Raw genomic sequence first — 21,341 nt, 5'->3', positions numbered from 1 at the left:
GACTGAAATCAGTGCTCGCTTTTGTGCCTTGTGCCCACCAAACCTCTGCAGCTTTCTTGAGCAGTGGCCCCCAGCTCCTGTCTGCTCCATTCAGCTTGACCGCTGCTCCTGCCTGAGGGCTTCCAGCATTGGCCCACCCAATCACACAACACATGGGGTGGAGAACATGCAGACGAAGCCCAGCTCAAAGCAGGCACAAGTAGAGGAGGCTCTTCCAGGACTTCTCTGGTCATATATTGGACATATCGAAAGATGGACACTCTACAGTACTCCCTGGGAAACTGTTTCCCATGTTTGACCAGCCTCACAGTAAGACAGGGCTCCTGTGTGAGGCACTACTTGTACTTCAAATCCTGTCCATTACTTCTTGATCTCTCCATTCCACTAACCCTTTGCTGTCTCTCTTTTTCCTTCTTCAATATTTTCGGTGCTCTCATACAAGATCAGGGAGCTCCACCCACAACTGTGGGTGCCCCAAGATTGGCGACAGACTCAACGTCACAGCACAGAAAAGGTTCTCCCTTTCACTTGCAGAGGACTTGGCAAAACAGGGAAGGAGCAGAAAAAAAAACCACGACATTAGCCTCCAGCTATGCTGCACAAAGTCTTTAATGAGAAGGAGGAAATGCAGTGGCACAGAATAGAGACCAAGAAACACATCTGCAGTGTTGAGGAATGCACACAGTATGGCCAGTATCCTAAGGACAAACTGCACACAAAGTGCTTTCCTTTTCCCATTCTGCTCACCCTGGTGGCAATGGCAGCCCACCAAGAGCGGTCCCTAACTCCAGCACCCTCTCCCCTTCAGCAGGGGGTTCAGCAAAGCAGAAGAGAACGAGCCCTTTCTGGAGGGCTCAGAGAAAAGAAGAGCTAGAGGAGACATGGCCACGCCAGCCGTGCAGCGAGGAGAAGTGGACACAGGTCACTCCTGCCAGGTGGCATGAGGACACCCAGCCTGCCTGCAAGACATGTCCATGACCTGCTGCTGCAGGGTCCCGTCTTCCATCCTACTGCTCCCGAGGGGATGAGCCGCCAGCTTCAGCAGTTCAGACTGCAGCGGGGGACAGGCAGACACATCCCGGACCCGCCCAGACCAAGGGAGCCCCCAGAAGAGATGGGAACTCCCCCAGCACTGAGGGAGCTCCCAACAGCAGCTGACAGAGACGATCCCACGGCCGTGCTCTGAGGGAAAGAGTTGAGGATGGGGCCCGGCAGGGTCACCACCACCGGCGAGGGCTCGAATGAACACCGTCGAGTCAGCGCAGCGGGCGACACAGGGCTCACTGCAGCTGCTTGCAAGTGGGGTTGGGCCAGAGGCACAGCAGGGCCGTGGGGGACAGGGTCTGAAGCAAGACATCTCTCAGTGAAGGAAGCAAAGCTGCAACACAGAGCAGGAAGGAAACACAGACCAAAACATCAACTTGGCTCTCATGTCCACAGCTCTCTCTGCAGATACACTTTGCTGCTCTCCACCTCCATTTCCAGCTGCAGGTGCAGGAAATGCCTGCACCTGATCTCTCTAACACACACAACGTGCATGACGTATTCCCCTAAGTTGGATTTGAAACACTGGGAGCAAAGATGTGCCTAACTGGCTGCTGATTGCACCAGGACCTCCTACTGCATTTCCCAGTAGCAATAGCACAGATGAAGATTGATGCAAGTATCCCAGCACAAATGGGCTGCGTTGAATGGGTGTCTCAGAAATCACCTCTTAAACACACATAGTCTTCTTACAGCTCGTAATGCACTCCTCTGAGTAGCACAGTGCAGGAACATTGACCCACTTTGCTGATAGGACCAAGCCCAGTGGGTTTAAAGCACCTGATCATACCCCGTCTCCAGAACAACTGTTGTTGCATTGATGAAGCACTTGGCCATTTGGTTAGAGAGCATCTGCTGCAGGCATAAGTTCTGGTGAGGCAGACACCACTAAAGCTGAGCCCCATTGATACCCTTCTGCTTGAAAGAACACCCTCTTCCCATTTCTCCGCATCCACTTCGAGCAAAAGGGACAGAGGCGACAGCCCTTCAACCATTCAAGCTGCGGCAGAGAAATACCAACGTGAGACGCCACCATGGCAGCAATTCTGCCTACAGAGAGAGACACGAAGCAGACCCAGACTTACCTCGTTCCTTCAGGAAAGGGAAGCAAGAGAGGAGGATGCAGAGCCTGAAGCAGCGCAGGCTTTTATGCTGTGTCCCAGAGCCCTGTGGGGCCACAAACATTCCTTGCTCATGAGGCATGTAAACACATAGCAGCTGCCACTTGGGAAGACCTTGCTGGTGATTAAACCTTTAGCTCTTTCATCTGAAATTCTTTTCTCTGACTTTGATTCCAACTAGCATCAAAGAGCGCGTTATGGAACACTTTGGGCTGGAAGGGACCTTTCAGAACATGTAATTCTGACTCTCCTACCATGGGCAGGGACACCTTCCACTGGACCAGGTTACTCAAAGCTTCATCTAATTTGGCATTAATCACTTCCAGGGAGGGGGCATCCACAACTGCGCTGGACATCCTGTTTCAGTGTCTCACCATTTCACTCATTGACGAGGTACAGGTTCTTTCCTCTTCCTTTGTTCTCCTATGTACCTGAAGAAACTCTTCTTGTTACTTTTCATACCCCTAGCCAAGTTCAGCTCCAGAAATTCCTTGGACTTCCCGATATCCTCCTTGCACTTCAAGGCCATTTGCCTATAATCTCCCCACAATGTCTATCCCTGCCTCTGCTGCCTATTCCTTTTGGTTTTGTGTTTTATTTTTCTGAGAGGTCTTGATGTTACCAAGTGGCCTCCTGCCTTCCCTGCCCGACAACTTGCATGTCGGGATTGAGAGCTCTTGCTCCCTCAGAAAAATGTCTTTCAGTATCTCCCAGCTCTGGTTTGCTCCTATACCTCTGAGGGTAGTTTCCCAAGGGATCCCATGCACTAGTGTCCTAAACGGGCAACCGCTTGCCTTTCTGAGGTTTAGGTTCCTGACTCTACTTATTACCTGTCCTGCACTCCTCAAAACTGAGAAATCCACCAGGGCGTGACTGCTGCAGCCCAGGCTACCTCCAATCTTGACCTCTCTGATTGCTCTTGCACTCTAGTAAACAACACGTCCACCAGTGCCTCTCCTCTGGTCAGGCTCTGCGTCACATGTACTTGGACGTTGTCCTCAACACACTCCAGTAGTTCCCTGGGTTGCTTGTAGTTCGCTGTGCCGCTTCGCCAGCAGATGTCCTGGAGGTTGAGTTCTCCTATCAGATCAGGGCCTGGTGAGTGTGAAGTTTCCTAATATTGAAATGATCCATCTGAATCTCTGTATCCCAGATTCATAAGGGCAATCAACTCCAAGGTCTCGGGGAAGCCTGGAGGAAGATTTTAGGTGACGTTGTGTCATACGGATTGCCTTTGTCACTTTGCCCTCTTCATGGTGAGCTTGTCCACCAATCATGCTGAAAATCAGCTACGAAGATGGACACCTCGAGTTATCTCTGAAGTGTTTTCAGTGCTGGCACTCAAGCGAACCCTAAGAGACATCTGCCCAAGCGTCATAGTAGACACACAGTAGAGACTTGAGAAGTTGAGGTGGAAGATCAAGACTACCCAATCCTATACAAGAGAAGAGACTCACCACCTCAGGGATATGGAAAAGCTCAATGACAAGAATGGATCATTGTGGGCTGGAGCAAAGCCCATTGCATGTAGGATTGAGGGCCATGAGGATCTTCCTCACGCTCAAACAGCTCTGCCACAGCCTGTTTTTTATGACCACATGTCCAGGGAATGAAGGCACATTTGTAACAACAGGGAGCAGACCAGAGGATCAGGCAGGTCTCTTTCAGGTAATGTCTCCATGGGATCTCCATCGCCATATCCCTTGATTAACTTAACATTAAGCTTGGTCTGCTCAGAGCAGGAGGTTGTCCCAGAGCCATTCCAGAAGAACCATCCATCCCACATCATTCTGGGCTGCACTCACTCTCGTGGGTCCCTGAGCAGCCACTGGCAGGCAATGCCTTAGAAGGCAGAAGCTGCACGAGGTTGCACAGAAGCACCAGTTGATTCAGGAATGGTGCTAAAATGTGCTTTTCCTTACAGAAAGCCGCAAATTGGGACTATGAGGTCTGGTATCCCTGGCACAACTGAGGCTGGGCGACCGTGTCCACTGACGTCCACAGCAGGGTGAGTCACGCTGGCCAGCAGCTCTGGGTTTTTCCCAACTCTTCCACATCATGATGACTCCCAGGTGCTCTGAGACAGATCCGATGTGTCTTTGTAGCGTGAAATGCATGGCATTGGCCACCCCCTCTCTGAATCAGGAAAAAGGGCCATGAGGTTTTCATTCCCTGCCGTTCACCTCTCCTCCTAATCAGGCAAGCCACACCTCCATCCTCTGGGATGACCTTACAGAGCCAAACGGGTCAATTTGAGTGTGGGTCTCCTTCAGGGAAGGATGCGGGCAAGTTTTGATCACAAAACCAGTCTGTGGTAGAGCCTGATGAGCGTAAACAAGGTCCCTGTGGCCATCATCACCCCTGCCCACAGGGGGCTTCCCTCCACCTCACAGTGGTCTTTCCTTTCCATTGAGCTTTGCCACGTCCCTGGAGTCGTGCGTCTCTCCTCCCATATGGGATTGTGCAGTCTTGAACTTCTGCCTGAAATTACCCATTGCGTCCTGTGTGTCTACGATCACCCAAGAAGAGAATTGTCCCTCTGGTTTTAGACTGAGTGCCTGCAAAGAAAACATTTGAGAGAAGACTTGAGGTGCCCTGTATGGTTGAATTTCACCATGACACGTGGACAAGTTAACAATGAAGAGGGCAATGAGACCAAAGGGATTTGTATGAGGCAAATCAACTAAAAATATCTGTCTGTCCTGCGTAAGAACTCGGAGTTAATTGACTTTATAAACCTGGGATACAGATGAATGATTTTGATGTACGATGGTATGAAAAGGAGGACAATATGTGGGTTGTAAGAAGCGAGGGCTTAATCACCAGGGAAGCCTTGGGAAGCGGAAACTCCTAGGTGTTCAGATGCTTCATGAGCAAGGAATGTTCGTGGCCCCACAGGGCTCTGGGACACAGCATAAAAGCCTGCGCTGCTCCAGGACCTGCATCCTCCTCTCTTGCTTCCCTTTCCTCGAGGAACGAGGTAAGTCTGGGTCTACTCCATGTCTCTCTCTGTACGCAGAATTGATGCTATGGTGGCATCTCAGGTTTATATTTCTGTGGCCTCAGCTTGGCCCTGCAATTGAACTGTTGAAGGGCTGTCACCTCTGTCCCTTTTAATGGATGTGACTGCGGAGAGCTGGGTAGAGGGTGTTCTTTCAAGCAGAAGGGTATCAATGGGGCTCAGCTTTAGTGGTGTCTGCCTCACCAGAACTTATGCCTGCAGCAGATGCTCTCTAACCAAATGGCCAAGTGCTTCATCAATGCAACAACAGTTGTTCTGGAGACGGGGTATGATCAGGTGCTTTAAACCCACTGGGCTTGGTCCTATCGCAAAGTGGGTCAATGTTCCTGCACTGTGCTACTCAGAGGAGTGCATTACGAGCTGTAAGAAGACTATGTGTGTTTAAGAGGTGATTTCTGAGACACCCATTCAACGCAGCCCATTTGTGCTGGGATACTTGCATCAATCTTCATCTGTGCTATTGCACTGGGAAATGCAGTAGGAGGTCCTGGTGCAATCAGCAGCCAGTTAGGCACATCTTTGCTCCCAGTGCTTCAAATCCAACTTAGGGGAATACGTCACGCACGTTGTGTGTGTTAGAAAGATCAGGTGCAGGCATTTCCTGCACCTGCAGCTAGAAATGGAGATGGAGAGCAGCCAAGTGTATCTGCAGAGAGAGCTGTGGACATGAGAGCCAAGTTGATGTTTGGGTCTGTGTTTCCTTCCTGCTCTGTGTTGCAGCTTTGCTTCCTTCACCGAGAGATGTCTTGCTTCAGACCCTGTCCCCCACGGCCCTGCTGTGCCTCTGGCCCAACCCCACTTGCAAGCAGCTGCAGTGAGCCCTGTGTCGCCCGCTGCGCTGACTCGACGGTGTTCATCGAGCCCTCGCCGGTGGTGGTGACCCTGCCGGGCCCCATCCTCAACTCTTTCCCTCAGAGCACAGCCGTGGGATCATCTCTGTCAGCTGCTGTTGGGAGCTCCCTCAGTGCCGGGGGAGTTCCCATCTCTTCTGGGGGCTCCCTTGGTCTGGGCGGGTCCGGGATGTGTCTGCCTGTCCCCCGCTGCAGTCTGAACTGCTGAAGCTGGCGGCTCATCCCCTCGGCAGTAGGATGGAAGACGGGACCCTGCAGCAGCAGGTAGTGGACATGTCTTGCAGACAGGCTGGGTGTCCTCATGGCACCTGGCAGGAGTGACCCGTTTCCACTTCTCCTCGCTGCACGGCAGGCGTGGCCATGTCTCCTCTAGCTCTTCTTTTCTCTGAGCCCTCCAGAAAGGGCTCGTTCTCTTCTGCTTTGCTGAACCCCCTGCTGAAGGGGAGAGGGTGCTGGAGTTAGGGACCGCTCTTGGTGGGCTGCCATTGCCACCAGGGTGAGCAGAATGGGAAAAGGAAAGCACTTTGTGTGCAGTTTGTCCTTAGGATACTGGCCATACTGTGTGCGTTCCTCAACACTGCAGATGTGTTTCTTGGTCTCTATTCTGTGCCACTGCATTTCCTCCTTCTCATTAAAGACTTTGTGCAGCATAGCTGGAGGCTAATGTCGTGGTTTTTTTTTTCTGCTCCTTCCCTGTTTTGCCAAGTCCTCTGCAAGTGAAAGGGAGAACCTTTTCTGTGCTGTGACGTTGAGTCTGTCGCCAATCTTGGGGCACCCACAGTTGTGGGTGGAGCTCCCTGATCTTGTATGAGAGCACCGAAAATATTGAAGAAGGAAAAAGAGAGACAGCAAAGGGTTAGTGGAATGGAGAGATCAAGAAGTAATGGACAGGATTTGAAGTACAAGTAGTGCCTCACACAGGAGCCCTGTCTTACCGTGAGGCTGGTCAAACATGGGAAACAGTTTCCCAGGGAGTACTGTAGAGTGTCCATCTTTCGATATGTCCAATATATGACCAGAGAAGTCCTGGAAGAGCCTCCTCTACTTGTGCCTGCTTTGAGCTGGGCTTCGTCTGCATGTTCTCCACCCCATGTGTTGTGTGATTGGGTGGGCCAATGCTGGAAGCCCTCAGGCAGGAGCAGCGGTCAAGCTGAATGGAGCAGACAGGAGCTGGGGGCCACTGCTCAAGAAAGCTGCAGAGGTTTGGTGGGCACAAGGCACAAAAGCGAGCACTGATTTCAGTCCCATGGCTGGGAGCACAGGAAAGGAAGGAAGATCAGAGTAAGGTCAACCTGATTAGAGCTGACAGAAAGGCTGTTATGTGTAACCATGTCGAGAAATGTCCTGGGAGAGCTGAAAGGCTGAGGTCCCACTGAGATTTGAACTCAGACCGCTGGATTCAGAGCCCAGAGTGCTTACCGTTACACCATGGGACCTCCTGCACAAGCACTGTCTTTCCCCTGAGGCCACCCTCGTGGTGCCTTCTACTCCTGGCTGAGCCTGGCTGTCTCTCCATCTCCGTGGACATCACCAAGTACAGTCTTCCTCCAGGACCACTGGCCGCTCTCTACTCACCGGGCCTTTCAAGGGAGTGGCAGAGCTCTTTGTACGAGCCTCGCATGCCCTCTCTTACAAGAGCCAGGTTGGTAACCGCTGAGAATCTTGCTTTTGCCTACTTGGACCAGGTTAGGTAGTTTCCAGTAGAACCTCTTCCATGGTGCACCTGAAATGATACATTCATGGCCCAGCAGCTGAAGGTTCAGTCCTTGCACTTGTGGTCTCTGCTGCTGCCTCCCTTTGCCCCCAGGTTGGACAGTGTGTCCATCTGCCCGTGTAAGTTATTGTCTCTCCTGTTTCTCACCTTGTAGCTCATACTAAGCAGTCATTACCCAGATATCCTTACTCCCGGTTCCAGTCCTACCCGAGCTCCTGACCTTGCTGAACAAGGCGACCAAGAAAGGGGGCAGGGGATGAGCTTCAGTAGAGGGAAGATCTGGCAGGAGTATCCAAAGTAGCTTGTTATGTGTTGCACAAGCTGGACTTCCTTCCTCTGCTGGGGCAGTCTTGGCTGACTCCAAACTCTGGTCCTCTCTTCCAGGACTCGCTGTCCCCTTGTGCCCCAAAGTGGCCTCTCCCTCCCTGGAACCCCCATTTTCTCTCCCGAGACTGCTCCAGACTCGGCAAGGTTTCAATGTCCAGCCTGAGAGAACTTTCCCTCATGTCCTGGCACCAGCACACTGCCTGCCCAAAAAGGGTCCATGCACACAGCCAGGAAAAGCTGCAGTGGTGCGTTCCTCCTTCTGCCAAGGTTTGAGCCTGTGTGTTGAGAGCAGGGCCCTTCCTCCCAGCAGTCACACAGGAGGAAACCCATGTGGGGACACTCTATTGGATCTCAGACTTAGCCCGGGACACTGAGGACACGACCTCCTGATACCTTTGCACTTCCTAAAGCATTGGGCTTGCATCTGGTACTTCTGAACCCACACGACAGAGCACGCCGTCATACCCAAGCCTAAGATATCAAATGCCAGGTCACATTCAGAGGAGGCAGGAGAAACAGCTAGTCACTGGAGAAGGGTTCAATCTCTACAGAGGCACAACTCTGAAAGCTTGTCCCAGAGAATCAGCATTGCTGAGGGCTTTCCTCACATATCCCTGGGATCTGCAGGGCCCAGGTGGGTGGGAGCAGCGAGAGCAGGGCCCAGTCTCTGAAGGCCTTGTAAAAAGGTGGAGGAAACCCCCCTCCAGGGGCTGTGGCACAGGGAAAGGGACAGCTTTTTCCCGTCCATGTGCTGTACTGCCATTGGAGGAGACTTGTCTCTTCTGGGGTCAGACAGTGGATCTCCAAGCAACAGAGGATGTTCCTGGGCTCTACCCAGGCTCACTGGTCTCACCCAGCACTCGGGGATCCCTGGAGGGGCTCTGTATGAACAGCTGTATGGGCCTGTGCAGGCAAATTCACGGTATTTTGTCCTTGGTTTCCTTCCTGGCAGCGTTGCCTGCTGGGACTAACGTGCTCCCCAGCTCATTGCCTTCCCCAAGGCCATGGTAAATGCTGCCACCTCTGTAGCCTCTGATACTACTCTTCCCTGCAGGATCCGGTGGGGAGGACAATCTGTGCCAACCTTAGAGGCTTCAGTGGGCAGGCAGAGATCTCCCAGAGCTCCCCAGCCCTTGGGAGGTGCAGCTCAGGCCAGGCTGGCTCACACAGGAGGCCAGGCCACCCCCAGCTCCTGCACTCCCGAGGTCTTTCTGGCAGAGTGCAGGCCTTGGCAAGCCAGAGAGCCACCTTCACACAGCGGAAGCTCCCTCACCTTCTGCTCTCCAGGCTAAACAAACCCAGCTCCTTCAGCATCTCCCTCAATCACAACGTGCACCAGCATGGAGTTTCTCTGTCCTGTCAGCAGTGTTGGAGAGAAATGCCCCAGTGTCAGGGAAGACGAAATGGAAATGCATGCTAGGCCTTGGAGCACACCCTCAGCCTGAACACAAGTCCCCAGAGCCTGCAATGTCCCTCTTGGCCTCATACTGGTGGGCCTTTACTGCCTCCTGCCCCTCTTCCCACTGATGCTGGTTGCGTTTGCAGGTGAGGAACTGCCAATTCAGGGAAACTCTCTGGCTTGAAACCCTGCTGGTCAATGCCATGTCCTGGATTGGCACCTACCGTCTGTGCCACCTTATCCGCAAGAAAGAAGGATGCATCTCAGGGGCTCTTCAGCTTTGGGATCAGAGGAAAGGGTATCTTCCTGATCATAATGAGGAGGAAAATTTTCCCTCTTCCAGAAAAGGGGAAGAAGGACTATGTAGGGACCTATGTAAAAGTGATGATAAAGTGGAGCAAGTTCCGTGGAGGTTCCCTAGGCTAGACAGGTGCCAGGGACTCTCTCGTGAGGCTGGTCAAACATGGGAAACAGTTGCCCAGGGATTATTGTACAGTCTCCATCTTTGCAGATGTCCAGCATATGACCAACAAAGGCCTAGAAGAGCCTCTTCTACTTGTGCCTGCTTTGAGCTGGGCTTGGTCTGCATGTTCTCCACCCCAGGTGTTCTGTGATTGAGTGGGCCACTGCTGGATGCCCTCAGTCAGGAGCAGCCGTCAAGTTGAATGGAGCAGATGGTAGCTGGGGGCCATTGCTCAGGAGCCTTAGAGCAACCAGCCATCTCGTCCCGACCCTGCAGCTGCTGCTGCTGCTCCCAACGCTCCATCCCTTGCTGCTGCCATACCCCACCACCTCATCCGGCATCAGCCTGGTACTGCTGCCGGGAGGTGACTGCGGGGCTACCCTTCCCAGCTCCCACCAAGGGCTGCTGACAGGCACTCCTTCCCGGGACCTGCCAACGGAACCACCACCAAAGTACTGCTCTTCACATGCCAACGTGTGGGTGCACAACCAAGAACCCACCCAGCTGCTCACTCCTTTCCCCTCCTTCAGTGGGGTGCAGGGCACTGAAAACTGGATCAGAAAGCTCATGGGTCAAGACAAACACAAGGACACGGCTAAGCAGAACTCTTGTGGGCAAACCAGACTTGACATGGGAAAAAATAACTTTGTGCTACTTAAAACAGACTCATGTAGTGAGAAAACAAAAAGGCTAACATACAACGAGAGCCTTTCCTCTCCCCTGTCCCAGGCTCAACTTTACTCCTTCACTCCAGACTCCTTTACCAGCCCAAGTGAGAGATGCATCATCCCTCTGCTCTTTTCTGCTATTTTATTCCTTCCCCCTCTCTCTGCCTGGTGTTTCTGCCCTTTGTGGAATACATTTTCACAGAGGGGCTACAACCTTTGCGCATGGCTCAGCTGTGTCATGGGGTGGGTCCTGCTGTGGAGCTGGAACTGGCTGTGTACCACACGGGGCAGCTCCTTACCTTGTCTGACAGAGCCCACCCTGCAACACCCCCTAACCCCTCCACTACCAAAGCCTTGCCATACGTAGCCAATACAGTGCCCATTGGGAATACCGTATGGCATGGCACAGGTCTCCACCCGGCCCAGAGGGAGGCATGTTCACTCTCTCCTGGGCTAACGTGGCTGCATGCTGTGCCTTTGTTTGAATTAAAAAGGCACGGACACCCTGCCTGGTTTCTTCTTAAGCACTGGATACATCCATATCTGGTACAGTTGTCTCGCATCAGCTCAGAAATCAGCAAGTGAAATGCAGCCAATGCTGGGGCAACAATTATTATTCCTTTTGTATAATGTGCAAATAGGCCAGGTGGATCATTTCTAGCACAAGTTTCTTGATCTACAGGACTTGGTCAGATATGAGCATCTGTCACGTTTCATGCTGCATGAGCATAAGCAGTTTGTTTTGCAGGACTCTACCCATAAGCTGTTCCTGGGCTAAAACCTGCCTTGTGCTGATGCAAGTTTTTGGGGGTGGACGATTGCTTTGGTGAATCCCCGTGGAGCCCTGATGAACGATGAAGTACATCTGACCAAGATGTGCCTTCGCATGCATACACAGAGGGTGTCATTTTCTTTCAGTTGTCATTTTCCTATTAAACACCACAACCAAGATGTGATCACAATGCTCTGTGACTGGCTGACAGCCAGTTCTTGGCCCCACCAGGCCCACCTGCTCTCAGGCAGACCTGTGATTGACTGTCAGGAACAAGGAATCCTAGCCGTGTACCCAGAAGCACATCAGGCAAGGAAGCTCCCACGAGGAAGATGCAGCTTCTGACAGCGTCATTCCCCATGGGTTCTCATATTGCATTGTGAATGCCTGGCGGCCATTTTTGACATTGTCATGCCCTCACGTTCTCAGATCTCCCTCTGATGGGCTGTCTACTTCCTTTGGACCAAGAGGTGTTCAAATATAACAAGATATAGCACGCAGTGGTATCCACTGTGGAATGAAGACAAGCAGCTAGCACAAGCAGTATTCCTGTGGATGGCCCATCACCTGCAGAGCAACCTCGCAGTCAACACCCAAGCGATTGTCTGGTTTCTGGCCCATCAGGTACTAGGGCAGCAGGGAGCTGCACTGCAGATCCCCGTGCTGTGTTCCTGCATCTCCCTGGATGGGGACTTTCTCTTTGGCAGCCTGAGCTGGCTCTGAGGAGCTGAAGGAAACCCCGGGGCGAGGGAGCAGCCTTGGGTGGAGGGGAGCTGTTCTCCAGCGAGCTCATGACGGCTGTAACCCTGCCCAGAAATCCAGCTCCCAGAGGTCTGCAGGACTTTACCTGGTGTAAAAGTCAGTTCTTGGAGAATCAAGGAGGGAAACAAGAACGCTTAGCATAGAACTACCAAGGGAATCAATTGCCCCTCTTTTAGCTGTGCCCATAGTGGTGCCGCAGCCTAATGTGCAGAGGACCCCGATATAGAGGAAAGCATTGTATGTATGTTAACAATACAGTTGTGTTGACCAATGAACTTTCTCATGTTAAGGGTGGGCTAATCAGGCAGTATTGCTCAGGAAATCGGTATGTGCTTCTCCGGTGCAGCTGGTGTGGACGTATGGTCAGCAGGGTGTTAACCTTCACTGTTCTAAACCAATGTCCCATGCAGGTGAAGGGGGTTTATACTACAGTCAGGTCCATTGCTGTTAGGACTGTCGTTACATGCCTGGGGTGCTTTTTGAAAGACAATTCTCCTATTGTTTTATCGTCTGCATGGGGTGTTCTCAGCCACTGAGACCCAGTTTAGCGTGGGTCGTCAGGTCACATTGACCCTGAGGTAAAAGCTCTTATTCCTCCGCAGGGTTTGTTCTTCTGAGGAAGCTGTACAGCATTTAGGGCCTTTCCTTACACACCAGCTGCAAGGGCCTTCCCCTGCCCGTGCTGTGCTGTGCTGTCCTCCCTGAACAGCTCCTGGCTTGGCCTGCCTCCTGGCACAGCCCTGCCCTTGCTGATCCCCAACAGCCGAGGGTGGCCCCCACCCCCATGCAGGGTGCCAAAGAGACAGAGAAACCCCTCCTCTCCATGCCTGGTGCCATTCCTGTCCTACCCAACACTGTTGGCGGTGGAGGTGGCTCCCAGTCATCCCAGGGCAGGGCTGGCCCATCGGACTGGGTGGTGGACAGTCTTAAATGCTGCGTGTCCTCCCAGGAAGGATCTGGGCAGGCTCAGCTGGTAGAGCCTCCCGTTGAGGGCGAGGGACGAGGCCTGCATGTTTGGGCTTGTGTTTGCTGGTTCCCTGTCCCATCCACAGATCAGAGCATGCAGAAACCAGGAAGAGAAGGCAAAAGCAAAGTGGGATGGAGAGGGCTGGGATGTGAGTGCCGATGTAGGTGTGGAGAGTGTGGCCCCAGGCTGCCTGCTGCAGGGGGATATTTCTCAGGGGAAAGCATTCACTGCGGAGGAAGATGTCCATGGCTCCGCTCCAGCTGCCTTCTCCATTGCCCCTTTCCTTCTTCATTCATCCTCACATCTCTCTGTAGTTCTTTTTCCCTTGCAGTGCTTCGACAACCCTCAATGGCATGGCTGTGGGGAACAGACCATGCACCAGCAACGAGCTTGTCTCTCCTCTCTTTCTCCGGAATCTCGCTGCGTGTGCCACTCAGGGTTTCCATTTTCCTCAAGATGCTGCACCACACAGGCAGGCTACCAGCAGCTCCTACTCTGCTTGCTGCTCTGTTGGGAGCAGCTGGGTATGCAACTGAAAGAAGCCCTCTGGGAAGCCTCCGGCTCTTTTCTATCCCACCCATCAGGGACTGTGATGGCAGGGGACAGTCTCCAGATGCCACAGTCACCACCGTGTCCTCTTTTGCTCTTCCACGTCTTTCCCAGAAGAGGAGGAGACCCCTCATCATCTCATCCTTAAGCTAAATCTGGGAAAGACCTCTGGGAAAGGGTGTGCATGTGTGCGAGGCCCGGAGATTGGGTCAGGCAGAATATTCCCCAGACGCCAGATCTATGATGTGTCTTCAATTCATTGCTAGCAATGAGGTCCATGTATGCAAAGAAGGACCTCTTCTGAAGCTCATAGTCAGCTCTGGCCCCTCCTCTTCCCCCCACTTGCCTGCTGCTCCACAGCTCTCTGGGTTTGTGAGACATAAAGTAATGGGCAATTTGTGAGTGCTGGCAAGATGTCAGGTGCATGAGGTGACATCCCTTCTTCTTTAGCAGTGAGGGCCATGTTGTGCAGGCTCTCTTTGGACATGAGCTGCTAAAGTTTCAGGCATAGGGAAGAGAGCTGGTGGGGTTGTTCTGCTTGGGATGTTGGATCAGATCAGGCACGTGGTTTTGAGGAAGAACCAACAACAGTGGAGCTCTCTCATGGCCAATACTGAGCACAGGTCAGTTCTTTTCCCCTATCTTGGAAAGGGGGGAGCAGGATTTCCCATTCATGCGGGATTTTCAGGCTCAGGTGGAGGGTAGGAGAAGCACAGAAGGCAAGGAGGTTTTGCTGTGTCCCTGGCGTGAGCCAAGACACTCGTCTGCAGCGTGGTCCTTGCAGGCAGCCCAAAAATGGGACTGCACCCCGTAGTTGGCAGGATTCCAATCTGCACGGGGAAACCCCAATAGATTTCTAGTCCATCGCCTTCACCACTCGGCCACAACTACGTGCCCCAGACATCTCTGCCCTGCTGAGCACATCCCCTGTGCAGAGACATCTGCCTCCCCAGGAGTTTCACGTCCAGGCTTCACTAGAAGCTCCGTGGTTCACACCTGCACGGAGCAAGGGAGGTACCAGCCTTCCAGAGGCCTTTGGAGGTTTAACCACAGGGACTGTGGCTGTAGATCCCAGCGCCTTGTCCTCAGCTGGGCATCTGGGATATCCTGACATGGGGTGGATGGGTTCACTCTCCAGCTGGAGTATCTGCCAGCAAAGAAAAGCAAAGTTGATGACTGGCATGCAGCTTCTTGGTGTGTAGGGGGGATGTGTTGTGAGAGTGGGAGAGATCTATAGAAAGGGAAAGGTAGAGCCTGGCTGAGGAAATTGAGGAGGTGCAAGGTGAGAATAAATGAGAGGTGTGGATGACTTGCAGGTAGACAGGAGAGAGCTTTTTTGGTGAAATAGGTTGTCTAGATCTTTTTGCCAGCTTGACCAAGCATTGTTATCTTCCAGAGCATTGAGCAAAACAACAAAAGACCTGAAAAAAACAATCAGTTTCATTAGTAGTACAAAATAGCTCTGATTCCCTTTTGGCTCCACAGCAGCGCTATTTGGCAAATTGCACTAAGTAGTAGTAGGTATGGAGATGGTCCCTGTGGATATTCCTGTCTGCATGCAGAGCAAGAGTGGCAGGAGGTCACAGTCAAGAGTGTGAGCTCAAAAATCGTCCCGAGGAACTGTGCGTGCGGTGGCCTGAAGAGGAACTGTGTGTGCTGGCCAGTCTGTGAGACTTTTCAAGTCTCTGATTCAGGAGATGATTAAATTTAAAAAGCCATGCTCTTTGCTGTCTTGACTGTCAAAAGCAGGGTTGTCCGCAGGTTACTGTTCGCACAGTATTTACAGACTCTCACTCTGTCATCAGCAGTTCTATGCGTAGAGGGAGTTACAAAGAGGGAGATCGTGATTGTGCATGCTCATTTCCCTGCTGAATGCCCACTCTAAACTCCATCTGGCAGCCACATTGCCTACGTGCAGAGCTGGAAACCAGCGCTTTCCTCCTTTGCAATCCATACCCACCCCTGAAGTTTATTCCCACACCACCAGTGGAAGAGAGCTTTGCAATGGTTGCTTTTCACAAGAAGTTTGTGAACAACAGCTGAGAGGACCTATCAAAAGGTCTGAATTAACATTCACACCTAACAAGTTGAGACACTGGTCTTGGATCACCCTCGCAGAAAAACAGGGCTACTCTGTGTGACATTTCTTGTATTTCCACCACTGTCAGTGCATAAGATGAGACCTCAGCCTTCCCTTCCCCAGGCTCGCCAGGTCCTGCTCTCCCAGCCTGGTCTCTTATGGCACGTGCACCATGACCTTCATCACCTCAGTGTCTGTTCAGCAGGGCTGATAGAGCTCCCAGCTGTGCAGAAGTAAGGATCGACCACACAATGACACCCATGGAGTCCCTGTAAGGGCACCTGGCACCCAGATGTCCAGGTATCCTGCAGAGGAATGAAACTTTTCAGAAGACTTTCCACTTGCTGCTGGTAGAAGATTAGACCAAGAGAGAAAGCTGAAGCAACATCATTCAGTCAGGGGAAGATGGGTACCTGCTCCAAAGTTCATGCAATGCCTCATCTGCATGATTCAACAGCAACACTGCATCTAGATTTGTGCTTGGCTGTACACTTGCTTATCTGCTGAGCAGCTGAGGTGCTTTTTTCCTCCAAAACATCTGTGAGTAACAAGGTGCATCACCAAAAGGAAAAGAGGCATAAACCCAACTTCCAAATGGCAGGGCTCTGGCTGTGGGTCAGGATCAGAAAGGTGACTTGTCCCTGCCTGTTTCTGAAGGCACCGTCTACAACTCAGCTGAGTACACGTGTCCATTTTCTCCTGCCACCTCAGGCAGTGTTGTCACCTCAGCCCAGTCCATAAGCCTGCTTCTCTCCTCTGCCAGGGAGTACTGAGGGCAGGCAGTGAAGAGTCACCCCTTCCTAACCGTACATGCAGGATGCGCTGGGTGCACCAGCAGGAGAACTGAGATCAGCTCTTAAGAGCGTTCAGTGGCAAGACTCTAGGCTGACACTGAGAGATATCACAGGTCTGTGATCAGAAGGCTGCAGACTAACACCCCGTTTCCTCGAGGCATTTGTGTTTTTCTCTTGCCTGCTTACTTACTTTCTGTGCAAAGGAGCTCCACTCTCAGTTGTCTGCTAGCTCGTGACAGAGGTCACTTAGTCTCTCTAATAGAGCATATGGCTAACTGAGGGAGAAAGAGAAGAAGCCACCATGAAACCCCAGCTATGCTGCACAAAGTCTTTAATGAGGAGGAAAAGCAGAGGCACAGAACAGAGACCAAGAAACACATCTGCAGGGTTGAGGGACTGCACAGAGCGTTCCCTAACTCTAGCAACCTCTCCTGTTCAGCAGGAGTTTCAGCAAAGCAGAAGAGAACGAGCCCTTTCCGGAGGGCTCAGAGTTAAGCAGAGCCAGAAGAGACAAGGCCACGACAGCCGTGCAGCGAGGAGAAGTTGACACAGGTCTCTCCTGCCAGGTGGCATGAGGACACCCAGCCTGTCTGCAAGCCGTGGCCACGATCCTGCTGCTGCAGGGTCCCGTCTTCTGTCCTGCTCCCGAGGGGATGAGCCACCAGCTTCAGCAGTTCAGACTGCAGCGGGGGACAGGCAGACACATCCCGGACCCGCCCAGACCAAGGGAGCCCCCAGAAGAGATGGGAACTCCACTGGCACTGAGGGAGCTCCCAACAGCAGCTGACAGAGACGATCCCACGGCCGTGCTCTGAGGGAAAGAGTTGAGGATGGGGCCCGGCAGGGTCACCACCACCGGCGAGGGCTCAATGAACACCGTCGAGTCAGCGCAGCGGGCGACACAGGGCTCACTGCAGCTGCTTGCAAGTGGGGTTGGGCCAGAGGCACAGCAGGGCCGTGGGGGACAGGGTCTGAAGCAAGACATCTCTCGGTGAAGGAAGCAAAGCTGCAACACAGAGCAGGAAGGAAACACAGACCCAAACATCAACTTGGCTCTCATGTCCACAGCGCTCTCTGCAGATACACTTGGTTGCTCTCCATCTCCATTTCTAGCTGCAGGTGCAGGAAATGCCTGCACCTGATCTTTCTAACACACACAACGTGCGTGACGTATTCCCCTAAGTTGGATTTGAAGCACTGGGAGCAAAGATGTGCCTAACTGGCTGCTGATTGCACCAGGACCTCCTACTGCATTTCCCAGTACAATAGCACAGATGAAGATTGATGCAAGTATCCCAGCACAAATGGGCTGCGTTGAATGGGTGTCTCAGCAATCACCTCTTAAACACACACAGTCTTCCTACAGCTTGTAATGCACTCCTCTGAGTTAGCACAGTGCAGGAACGCTGACCCACTTTGGGATAGGACCAAGCACAGTGGCTTTAAAGCACCTGATCATACCCCATCTCCAGAACAACTGTTGTTGCATTGATGAAGCACTTGGCCATTTGGTTAGAGAGCATCTGCCGCGGGTGCAAATTCTGGTGAGGCAGACACCCCTACAGCTGAGCCCCATTGATACCCTTCTGCTTGAAAGAACACCCTCTTTCCATTTCTCCACAGCCAGCTCCACAAAAAATGGACAGAGGTGATAGCCCTTCAAATGTTCAATTGCGGGACCATGCTGAGGCAGAGAAATATCAACCTGAGATGCCACCATGGCAGAAATTCTGCCTACAGAGAGAGACATGGAGCAGACCCAGACTTACCTCGTTCCTCGAGGAAAGTGAAGCAAGAGAGGAGGATGCAGGTCCTGGAGCAGCGCAGGCTTTTATGCTGTGTCCCAGAGCCTTGTGGGGCCACAAACATTCCTTGCTCATGAAGCATCTGAACACCTAGGAGTTTCCGCTTCCCAAGGCTTCCCTGGTGATTAAGCCCTCGCTTCTTACATCCCACATATTGTCCTCTTTTTCATACCATCGAACATCAAAATCATTCATCTGTATCCCAGGTTTATAAAGTCAATTAACTCCGAGTTCTTACGCAGGACAGACAGATATTTTTAGTTGACTTGCCTCACACAAATTCCTTTGGTCTCATTGCCCTCTTCGTGGTTAACTAGTCCACGTGTCATGGTGAAATGGGCACCTCAATTCTTCTCTCAAATGCTTTCTTTGCAGGCACTCAGTCTAAAACCTGAGGGACATTTCTCTTCATGGGTGATCGTAGACACACGGGAGGCAGTTGGTAAGTCCAGGCAGATGTTCAAAACTGCACAATCCTATATGGAAGGAGAGACGCACCACTCCAGGGATGTGGCAAAGCTCAATGGAAAGGAAAGACCACTGTGAGGTGGAGGGAAGCCCCCTGTGGGCAAGGGTGATGATGGCCACAGGGACCTTGTTTACGCTCATCAGGCTCTACCACAGACTGGTTTTGTGATCAAAGACTTGCCGGCGTCCTTCCCTGAAGGAGACCCACACCCAAATTGACCCGTTTGTCTCTGTAAGGTCATCCCAGAGGACGGAGGTGTGGCTTGCCTGATTAGGAGGAGAGGTGAACGGCAGGGAATGAAAACCTCATGGCCCTTTTTCCTGATTCAGAGAGGGGGTGGCCAATGCCATGCATTTCACGCTACAAAGGCACATCGGATCAGTCTCAGAGCACCTGGGAGTCATCATGATGTGGAAGAATTGGGAAAATCCCAGAGCTGCTGGCAAGCAGGACTCACCCTGCTGTGGACGTCAGTGGACACGGTCGCCCAGCCTCAGTTGTGCCAGGGATATCAGAACTCATAGTCCCAATTTGCGGCTTTCTGCAAGGAAAAACATTTTAGCACCATTCCTGAATCAACTGGTGCTTCTGTGCAACCTCGTGCAGCTTCTGCCTTCTAAGGCATTGCCTGCCAGTGGCTGCTCAGGGACCCACGAGAGTGAGTGCAGCCCAGAATGATGTGGGATGGATGGTTCTTCTGGAATGGCTCTGGGACAACCTCCTGCTCTGAGCAGACCAAGCTTAATGTTAAGTTAATCAAGGGATATGGCGATGGAGATCCCATGGAGACATTACCTGAAAGAGACCTGCCTGATCCTCTGGTCTGCTCCCTGTCGTTACAAACGTGCCTTCATTCCCTGGATACGTGGTCATAAAAAACAGGCTGTGGCAGAGCCTGTTGAGCGTGAGCAAGGTCCTCGTGGCTCTCACTCCTGCTCACAATGATCCTTCCTTGTCATTGAGTTTTACTGCATCTCTGCAGATGAGAGTCTCTTCGTCCACCATCTCCTGCAAATCTATATAGACCCACTGGGAGATAGATGTCTCCCAGGTTGAGCATGACGCTCTGCACTGAAAGCACTTCGGAGCTGATTTGATGTGACTTTGAAGCGTGAGTGCTGGCAGTGCCAGGGAGCATCAGGCTGGGCTGTGTGAGCAAGCAACTGTGTGGGTGATCTAACACGCTGAGCCATCTGTGAAGTTTCTGGCGTGGACAGCACCTGTGTTGGAGCTACCGCAGGTATAGGAGGAAACATATCTTGGTGAAGGTGTCAAAGCTGAAACACAGATCAGAGAGTGAACACTTGTCCTTTTGCTAAGCAACCATTTGCTGAAGGTATAAATACCAGTGGATAGACTTCCCCACAGCTGAGCCCCTTTGATCACCTTGCTCTTGAAAAAGGGCTTTAGTGCATAGTTTGTCTAGCACTGGGAGACATCTCTCTCCATACGAGTCATCATGGGCTCACAGGAGATGGTGGCATCTGTTGAGCAAAACGCAAGGCCAGGAAAGTTACCATTGTGGTCTGGAGGGAAGCTGCTTGCGGGAAGGAATGAGGGCCACAAGGACCTTCCTCACATTTGTCAGGCTCTGAAAAAGCCTATGTTTTCTCCCCACAAGGCCAGGGACCTTAGCAGATCCATAATGAGAAAGAGTAGGCCACAGATTGAGGCTGGTCTCTCTCAAGCGATCTCTCCTTGGGATCTCAGTAGCACTGTCCCTAGGATGACATGACAAGGCCTTCACAATTCTTCCAACCAGTCCTCGGGGGTAATCTTGGGATGTGGAGAACCTGTGGGACACAGGCAAATTGAGGCATAGGAGTGTGGTCAAAGAGATGCGTGCATCCTTCCGTGAAATAAACCCACAGGCAAAATGACCTGTTTAGCTCAGCACGGTCAGCCTAGAAGCCAGAGGCCTGGATGGCCTGCTTTTCAGGAGAGGCTCAGGGCAGGGAGCCAAAAGCTCATGGCCCTTTTTCCTGGGTCAGGGATGGGGCGGCACGTTCCATGCATTTCAATCTCCAAACGGGCGTCGCACATCAGTCTCCCACAGCACCTGGGAGTCATCGTGATGTGGAGGAGTTGGGAAAAACCCAGAGCTGCAGGCAAACATGAGTCACCCTGCTCTGGACTTCAGTGGACATGGTGGCCCAGCCTCAGATGTGCCAGGGATACCAGAGCTCATAGTCCTAAAGCGCCACTTTCCTCAAGGAAATTTCCACATATTTTAGCACTGTTGATGAAACGGCTGGTGCTTCTGTGCAATCTTGTGCTGCTGCTGCCTTCCAAGGCATTGCCTTTTGGTGGCTGCTCAAGGGCCCATGAGACTCAGTGCCCCCCAGAGTAATGACGGTTGGAAAGAACCACTGGAAGCCCTTTGCTCTGGTCCGCTGCTCCAAGCGAACCAAACTTCTCAGCTACCTCAGCAGGCTCCGTGCCTTGTCCCACTGACTTAAGAATACTGTCACTGTCGGAGAGGTCACTATGTCTTGGGCAGCTCTTCCAGGGACACACCGCACCCCCTGTCACTT

At 52.3% G+C, this 21,341-nt stretch overlaps 2 long non-coding RNA genes and 2 other non-coding genes across 4 annotated transcripts in view; 1 reads left to right on the top strand and 3 right to left on the bottom strand.

Annotated features, from left to right (window-relative positions):
* Window positions 1-21,341, top strand: part of LOC116961946 — a 56,521-nt gene that overhangs the window by 13,546 nt on the left and 21,634 nt on the right. The window lies entirely within an intron of this gene.
* Window positions 7,403-7,474, bottom strand: TRNAQ-CUG. Its single transcript has one exon. It is a non-coding gene; the product is annotated as a tRNA-Gln (tRNA).
* Window positions 14,469-14,550, bottom strand: TRNAS-AGA. Its single transcript has one exon. It is a non-coding gene; the product is annotated as a tRNA-Ser (tRNA).
* Window positions 16,848-18,574, bottom strand: LOC122154592. The gene is made up of 2 exons (XR_006166648.1): window positions 18,303-18,574; window positions 16,848-17,539 (listed from the first exon to the last, which is right to left on the bottom strand). It is a non-coding gene; the product is annotated as an uncharacterized LOC122154592 (long non-coding RNA).

The sequence above is a fragment of the Tyto alba genome, unplaced genomic scaffold, assembly GCF_018691265.1.
Source record: "Tyto alba isolate M040663 unplaced genomic scaffold, T.alba_DEE_v4.0 Super-Scaffold_41, whole genome shotgun sequence".
Taxonomy (NCBI): Eukaryota; Metazoa; Chordata; class Aves; order Strigiformes; family Tytonidae; genus Tyto; species Tyto alba.
The sequence above is the reverse complement of the archived record's forward strand: the minus strand, read 5'-3'. Positions and strand labels throughout refer to the sequence as shown.